Source organism: Schistocerca piceifrons, chromosome 2 (assembly GCF_021461385.2).
Source record: "Schistocerca piceifrons isolate TAMUIC-IGC-003096 chromosome 2, iqSchPice1.1, whole genome shotgun sequence".
Lineage (NCBI taxonomy): Eukaryota > Metazoa > Arthropoda > Insecta > Orthoptera > Acrididae > Schistocerca > Schistocerca piceifrons.
The window spans coordinates 1,058,188,561-1,058,196,681 of NC_060139.1; the positions used below are offsets into that span (position 1 = coordinate 1,058,188,561).

General features: G+C 40.5%; 1 pseudogene; it reads right to left on the reverse strand.

The window, feature by feature from the left end:
- Positions 1–8,003: 8,003 nt before the first annotated feature.
- Positions 8,004–8,121, reverse strand: LOC124778317 (annotated as a pseudogene).

Consider the following 8,121-nt stretch of genomic DNA (forward strand, 5'->3'; position numbering starts at 1 on the left):
CATGCTGTTGGTCGGGTGGAACGGAATTGATTTGGTAGTTGGTTGGTTCGCAGCCATCCGTAGGTCGCGCTGCAACCCGACTGTTTAGTGTTGCGCTTGGCTGTCTGTCTCACCTAAACTGTGGTTAGTGTTTCCTTCCCAGGCTGACCCTTGCAACACTTCTGAGCACCACTGTTTGTTGTTTGTGATTGTCATTTTATTTGGTCACAAGTACTGTGCCAGGCCTTCAGCCGTGTATTAATATTGTCTGTTTTATCTTTAGTATATGGGCTCCAGTCGAACTTCATAACAAGTTTAAGATTAGGCCTTCAGCCGTGTTTCATTTACAATTCTTGTTGCTCTGTATTTAGGCCTTCAGCCGCGTTTGTTTCAGAATCTGTGGTTTTAATATGTAAATCCTTGTCTACAAAGGATTCTCTTTAATTATTCTGAATTCTTGAATCAGCCTTCTGCCGTGTTCTGTAAATGTTTATCTTAAGGTTGTCTTTGATTATTCTTGAGTAATTGCTTGGGCCTTCAGCCAACAAGATACTTCAAGTTTTCTTAAGATGTTTTTCTGTTGTACTGTGTAAAGGCTTATCCTTAAGGTCTCTCTTTTATTATGTAAATAATTTTTTTTAATTGGACTTTCAGCCGAAGAATTAACTTGAATTTCCCTTAATATGACCTTTAGCCGGAATTTGTAAATGCTTGGCTTTTAAAGAATTTCCTTAGCTGATCTGAAATATTATTTCGGCCTTTAGCCGAGATGATATTGTAATTTTACTTAAGTAAGGCCTTCAGTCGTTACTCTAAATCCTGATGTTTTAAAAGCAAATCATTTAAACTTATTCTGGAGAAGTTACTTGGGCCCTCAGCCGTGAACTGATCTTTGTTGTTTTAAAGAGAAAACTGTGCATTGGTTTAAGGAATAACGTTGTCTGTGTTCTTGTGCAACTAACACTAATTGACCTGGGCCCCTTTCCACAACCTGATCCGCTCTGTCGTGCGAAACCACATTTCAGCTAGTACAAGCAGTTATTGCTGGTTTTGTACAATGAAACGTTCTTAATGTCTGCTGAGGCGTCGTTGAATTTATCAATGGACGAGGAATCGCAGAACAATCGACGTTATACTTCCGAAAGTCCTCGTGTGTTACACCTGGAGTCTCAACATGTCGAGAAAGTGTAACTCTGTGAAGTAATCAAGTCTAACGCATATAAAGGGATTTATAATAACGTCGCGTATCGACCATTTCATTTAAAAATACTTTGGTAAATAAACTGCACAGCCGGCCGCTGTGGCCGAGCGGTTCTAGGCGCTTCAGTCCGGAACCGCGCTGCTGCTACGGTCGCAGGTTCGAATCCTGCCTCGGGCATGGATGCGTGTGATGTCTTAGGTTAGTTAGGTTTAAGTAGTTCTAAGTCTAGGGGACTGATGACCTCAGTCGTTAATTCCCACAGTGCTTAGAGCCATTTGAACCATTTAAACTGCACAGCGCAGTTAAGTAGTTCCGTTTTCGAAATTACGTGTTTGTCTCTCATTGCGACACACAAGTTTAAAATATGGCTCAAAGTTGCCTGTAACGGTGCGAAAGCGTGAGGCACTGCGACATCACGATCTGGCCCGGAGACGCTTCAAACATGCGAAAAAAAAAGGCCAGAGCTCAGAAGTTCAAAAATGGTTCAAATGGCTCTGAGCACTATGGGACTTAACTTCTCAGGTCATCAGTACCCTAGACCGTAGAACTACTTAAACCTAACTAACCTGAGGACAACACTATGAAAACGTTGTCACAACACATCTTACCCATGTTTCACCCCCTCTATTGAATCCTCTGCGCTGAAGATCAGAATCGCTACGCCCAACGTTGAGACACCTCGGAATTCTTACTGGTGTGCTGCATTTACTACGAGAAACATATCAAGAATTGATCGCGAGTGATCACAACATTTGGAATGACAAACCAAATTTAAATGGACGCTCTACCCTGAAAGTAACACCACGAGAAAGACAGAACACGGGAAGTCAGTAAAAAAACTGGATGGAAATGTTTCACCTGATATAGGCTCCAAGGACCGAGTAGTGAGCCCAAGAGCCCTGTGAAGTCTTGATAGTAAGGAGTGCTAAAATTTTATCCTCAAACCTGGGACACAGCAAGAACAAATCTTGAAAGAAGTCAGCCGTGGGCCAACACAACACTTCATTGACAGAAAAACTACGTGACTAACGAGTGGACTGTGCTGTGGATCGCCGCCGGACACCCTGCACACTCGGCCACACGCTAGCGGATTCTAGTGGTGGCCCACGGATATTTCCGACAGCTTCTGGAACAGGTGCAGTCACCGCCTGTGCGTTAGCTGAGGCTGTACCTTCAGACTGTTGATCGCAGTTGTCGGAAGCGGCGATCCAGCCTCATTAGCTGCGAAAACAGGTGAGGATTTCTGCGACGGTCCTTTTTCAGGAACTCTATAAGTTCTCTCTCTTTTTAGATGGCAGTATAATGAAGGGGTGGACCAATGACCACATCGATAAACTTATACATTTGTGCTATGGAATATCTTGTTCTTCGTAGTTGACACATGAAGAATAGACGAACAAGAATGTAAAAAATAGGGCGTATAGAGAGATGGCTGAAACATTTTTAAAGGTAATTCCAGCTGTGGTCCAAAATGCTATGAAATATTAGATACAAAATTTTAAATACAGTTTCAGAAATGAAATTCATCATTTGTGTGGCTTCATAGTCCGTAATTGCTTAGTAATTATTGGGAGTATTTTAAATTAGTCTTTGAAACTACGGTACAAGAAACAACAGGGTCAGAGGGGGAATATCTAAAAAAAGTAAACATCTTCTGTAATGAACTGTTTTTAGGTCTAGAAAGCAAAGCAAATTGTAGACATGTTTCATTACAGACCACTGATTATGTTTTGTTTCTTTAAAACAAAATGCTTTTTGTGACAGACATACGCTTTTTCTTGTCGCTGCGAAGACGGATAATAATTTCAGGAAAGAGGTAGAAAGATGTAAGCCTCTTGAAAGAACGGAAAAAGAGGAAATGAACTACATAAACCAATACTTATGGCGAGCGCCAATAAAAATTGCTTGTGCTATAATCATTATTGTATGATTCATAACTTTTTTGAGTTCTTCCGCCCCTGCAAAAAAAAAAAAAAAAAGTGGTTCAAATGGCTCTGAGCACTGTGGGACTTAACATCTGAGGTCGTCAGTCCCCTAGAACATAGAACTACTTAAACCTAACTAACCTAAGGACATCACACACATCCATGCCAAAGGCAGGATTCGCCCCTGCGACCATAGCGGTCGCGCGGTTCCGGACTGAAGCCTGAAGCGCCTAGAACCGCTCGGCCACATCAGCCGGCCCGGCCCTGCAGCGTTACATATGTCTCGTATGGACATTTTACGTCTAGTAAGCCAACACGCAGCTATATTCCAAGTTTTTTTATTATTATATTATGTTTTGGTGCTACAAGCTTATTTCGGCTGCATGGTCATTATCAAGCTATCTGCAAACATACGAAGTTGTTAGTGCCTATATCTGTCTGTATTTGTATTTAAAAATATTTGCATATATCTGTAATGGTACTCACTTCCATAACACGTTGTTAACGCTGTCACTGTCTAACGCCTCTTACTGTTGCGTTTCGTAGGTGTAGCGCAGATGAAATTGTATGTTATGTCTCAGCAGTGGAATTTATTGCTTAGCAATATTATTCTATAAGATCTACTTCATATTTTTCGTACGTTTGACAGCTTCAATTGACAGCTAAGTCAACGATGTTATTTGGTTGCAAAATCGGCTTATTCGTCTCTGGGGTTGTGTGTGGAAGTAGTCAATACTTTGCAGATGTTCGATAGTGTTGTCTTTGCCTTTCACATAGTATTATTCGGTCTCGTGTTCTACGATTTTAATACACTTGTGAATATAAGTTTATGTTTTAAGTCGCTTTGTTCGTTGTATGTATGTGAGTGTGTATGTAGATGTCTATGTCTTCTAAGAAGTTCATTATTAGACCCTTTGGTGTTAGTGCAGATCTTGCATCGCATTTTTGATCTGGTTTACACGGCGGCTTTCCTTTTGCACTTGGTGAAGACATTGGGTGGGTTCGTGTCACTGTCTCTGCTATGTTCTTGGTATCTAATTTTTAAATGTCTGCCTGTTTAGCCTATATAAAATTATTAGCAATTATTACAATTAATTTTATATGCGCCTGGGTATGTGTGCGCTGGTAGTTTCATTTTTCCGGATTTTAGTTCTTAGGGTGTATGGAATGCGGTAAGCAAATCTTGCTGTGGTTTTCTTTAGTAACGTGTTAAGTTTATTTGATATATTTCATATATATGTTTGTGGTACTCAGCATGTTATTTTCTGTTTTGTTGGTATCTCTCTTGTTAATTTTAGGTCGCTGTAAGATATTTTGATTTGCTGTATTAATCACAGATTTTGTTGATTATGTTGGGATTGATGTTGGTTTATTGTGCTGTGTACCTGAGGATCACCATTTGCTTCTGCACTATGGATTGTTGTAATGGTAGATTCATCAGCCTGTTTATCATAGTATAAAAGTATGAATGTTAGTGAGTTTTAGGATGATAGGAATTTGCGTTAACGATGTTATCTGATATGTCTTTTCTGTAGGTTTCGAAGTGAGATGTGCTGTGAATGGTTTTTATTTTTAGGCCCAGGAGGTTGATCATTTTATTATTTTCGCGTTCCATTGTGAATTTCCTGTTATCATGAAGTTCATTTAATGTCCTGTGCATGTGCTGGATGTCTGTGTCCGATCTACCTATTAGTAGCAAGATGTCATCTACATAACAGTAGTAATATTCCGTTTTCTGTGCAAGTGTGTGTGTGGGGCTAAAATTTTTTTGTACTAATACGTTTAAAAATATATCAGGTATGATATACTACATCCGATGGCTACACCATGCTTTTGTGTGTAGAATGCATAACTGAATTCAAAGTAATTCTAGTTTAGTAGTAGTTTTATCACTTCAGTGAACTCGTGCGTTCCTGAAACGGGTAATTTTCTACAGTGTTGTAAGATGTTTTCTATGGTATTAATTGCTTCTTATACAGGAATCTTGGGGTAGACATTGGTGATGTCAAAAGACACGAATTTTCCAATCTCTGGAATTATTATATCTTTTATACTGTCTCCTAATGTTCCTGAGATTTTGATTGGGAATCGTCTTCGATATGTACTGTATTTTGTCAGTAGGACGTTCAGCTTTCTACTAGTAATGCAGATTGGGCTATCTATAAAGCTAACCAGTGGGCATATTGGGATTTGTGGAGTTTTGATAAGTGCCACGACTTATATATAAAATTGTTATCGGCTGTAAATACATACACTAAAAATCCCATTGCTTGTAGCTTGAGAATGGACACCGAACCGAAATGAACTTTTAGGACCGAAACATAATATCGTAAATAAAGGTTTCTGAATATAGCGGCGTTTTGGATTACTGGAACTGTAATGTCCTTACAACTCATAACTGCGTTGTGTCCATTATTTTAAAGGTATTACAAAATAACTGTGGTTTGTAGAGGATCAAGAATGCCTGCCCTCTTCCTATCATACTGGACCATCACGATTCTCAGAGGAATGCCCATGATTTTGACTGAGACTATATTCTGAAATATTGTCTTCTGGAATACATTTTTTACCCATTTTGAGTGATTTTTGTTCTGTCGATAAATATATCGTGACATGTCGTACAAAGTGTTGGCGACTGTCCCAGTTTTCTTCCTACTGTCACCTGTAATATCTTACTCTCTATAACACAAACGAATTTCAAAATCCGAAAATGTACTGCAATCAAACAGTGCCTTAAAAACCGCCGTTCCGTACAAGATGCGGTCAGTGAGACAGAGTCGTAATTCCTGAAACCCACGGCCCGTGGACTCTGGTGTGTGGAGCATGCACCACAGCCGTGTGTCAGCGGCTAAATCAGGATAAGACGCCTTTTTACGCCAGACATCAAGGCTCTAGGCCTCAGGGCAGATCTGAGCGACTGCATCCGAAGGGCATCGCCTGGGCATCAGTAGGGAACGGCTGGCCTGAAACCTTCCCTCGCCGATTTGGTTCACATTGACAGCGTGTGTGTGACTCAATTAGGACTTGAACACATGTTAACAAGACGAAAGGTCAAGCGGTTTTGAAAAAATAGAATTTGAAAATTGTAGGGGTGCTTATGTAGTTTGTAGGGCCGTTAATGTTGAAGTAGTCCGCAGCCGAGCGAATGAGCTCATAGTTTCATGTCTCTGGATTGAATCTTGTTGCTAAACAGATTTATTACGACTGTGAAGGGTATCAGTATTTAACGATTCACGTGTTATTTTTCTAATCTTTATCCTGAAAATAGAGGTAAAAGTTTTCTTCATGAGTTTGGAAATAAAAACGGATACACTAGAACTTTCAATCAAGTCAGTGTAGTCGTTTTATTTGTACTACTATACCTACATTTTGGACTCGTATATTATGTAATCTGTGGAGTAATGCACGATTCGAATGTTATAGGAGCAGATGTATACGCATTATCCGGCGACTTCATTGAGGTAAGAATTTTCAATTTATTCAGAATGATCTTTCAGAGCCATGACGCAGCACTGCTGAAGTCCAAATTTACCAGTTTAGAGTCACAGTCAGTTAATTATTAAAAGGATATATATGAATCACATTTTTATTAGGAGGTTAGTCACGTTATTATTGCGAGATTATGAAATAATAAACTGTTGGGAGGTTACACTAAATGTGAATGTTATACGTATAATTATAAATATTTTAATCTGTGGGGAGGTTACAATCTCTTGGTCTTCGTCTACGATTTTTACCCTCCACCCTTCCCTCCGATACTAGATTGGTGATCCCTTGATTGTCCTCCCAACCGATCCCTTCTTCTAGTCAGGTTCTCCCCAATTATGTTCAGTACCTCCTCATCAGTTAAGTGATCTACCCAGCTAATCTTCAGCATATTTCTGTAGCACCACATTTAAAAAGCTTCTCTTCTTGTCTAAACTTTTCGTCGCCCATATTTCACTTCCATATATGGCTACACTACATACAAACACTTCCAGGAAGTGCTCCCTAACACTTGAATCTATACTCGATCTTAACTAATTTCTCTTCTTCAGACAATATTTTCTTGCCATTGCCATTCTACATTCAGTATCCTCCCTACTTCGAGCATCATCAGTTATTTTGCCTCCCAAATAGCAAAACTCATGCATTACTTTAAGTGTCTCATTTCCTAAGCTAATTACCTCAGCATCACCTGATGAAATTCGATTACTTTCCATTATCCTCGTTTTGCTTTTATTGATGTTCTCCTTGTATCCTCCTTTCAAGACAGTCCAGTAATTACTGCAAAACACGGCACATGTAATGTTCGTCCCATTTTTTCTTGTATGCGATTTTCAATGTGTGTCGTTTCTTCATCTAGAAGTACCTGCTGCAACCTACATCCTTCTGAATCTGCTTATTGTATTCATCTTTTGGTCTCCCCCTACAATTTTTACCCTCCACACTGCCCTCCAATACTAAATCGGTGATCCCTTGATGCCTCAGAACGTGTCCTACCGACCGATACCTACTTCTAGTCAAGTTATGCAACAAATTCCTCTTCTCCCCAACTCTGTTCAGTACCTCCTCGTTGGCTACGTGACCCACCCATTTAATCTTCAGCATTCTTCTGCAGCACCTCATTTCGAAAGCCTCTATTCTCTTCTTGTCTGAACTATTTATCGTTCATGTTTCACTTCCATACATTGCTACTAAACTAAAAAACTAAACTCCTTCCGCACAGGCCATGAAGGCCCAAAGGTACCGACTGGCCGCCGTGTCATCCGCCACAGGCGTCACTGGATGCGGATATGGAGGGGCATGTGGTCAGCACACCGCTCTCCCGGCCATAGGTCAGTTTCCGAGACCGGAGGCGCTACTTCTCAATCAAGTAGCTCCTCAGTTTGCCTCACAAGGGCTGAGTGCACCCCGCTTACCAACAGCGCTCGGAAGACCGGATGGTCACCCATCCAAGTGCTACCCCAGCCCGACAGCGTTTAACTTCGGTGATCTGACGGAAACCTGTGTTACCAATGTGGCAAGGCCGTTGGC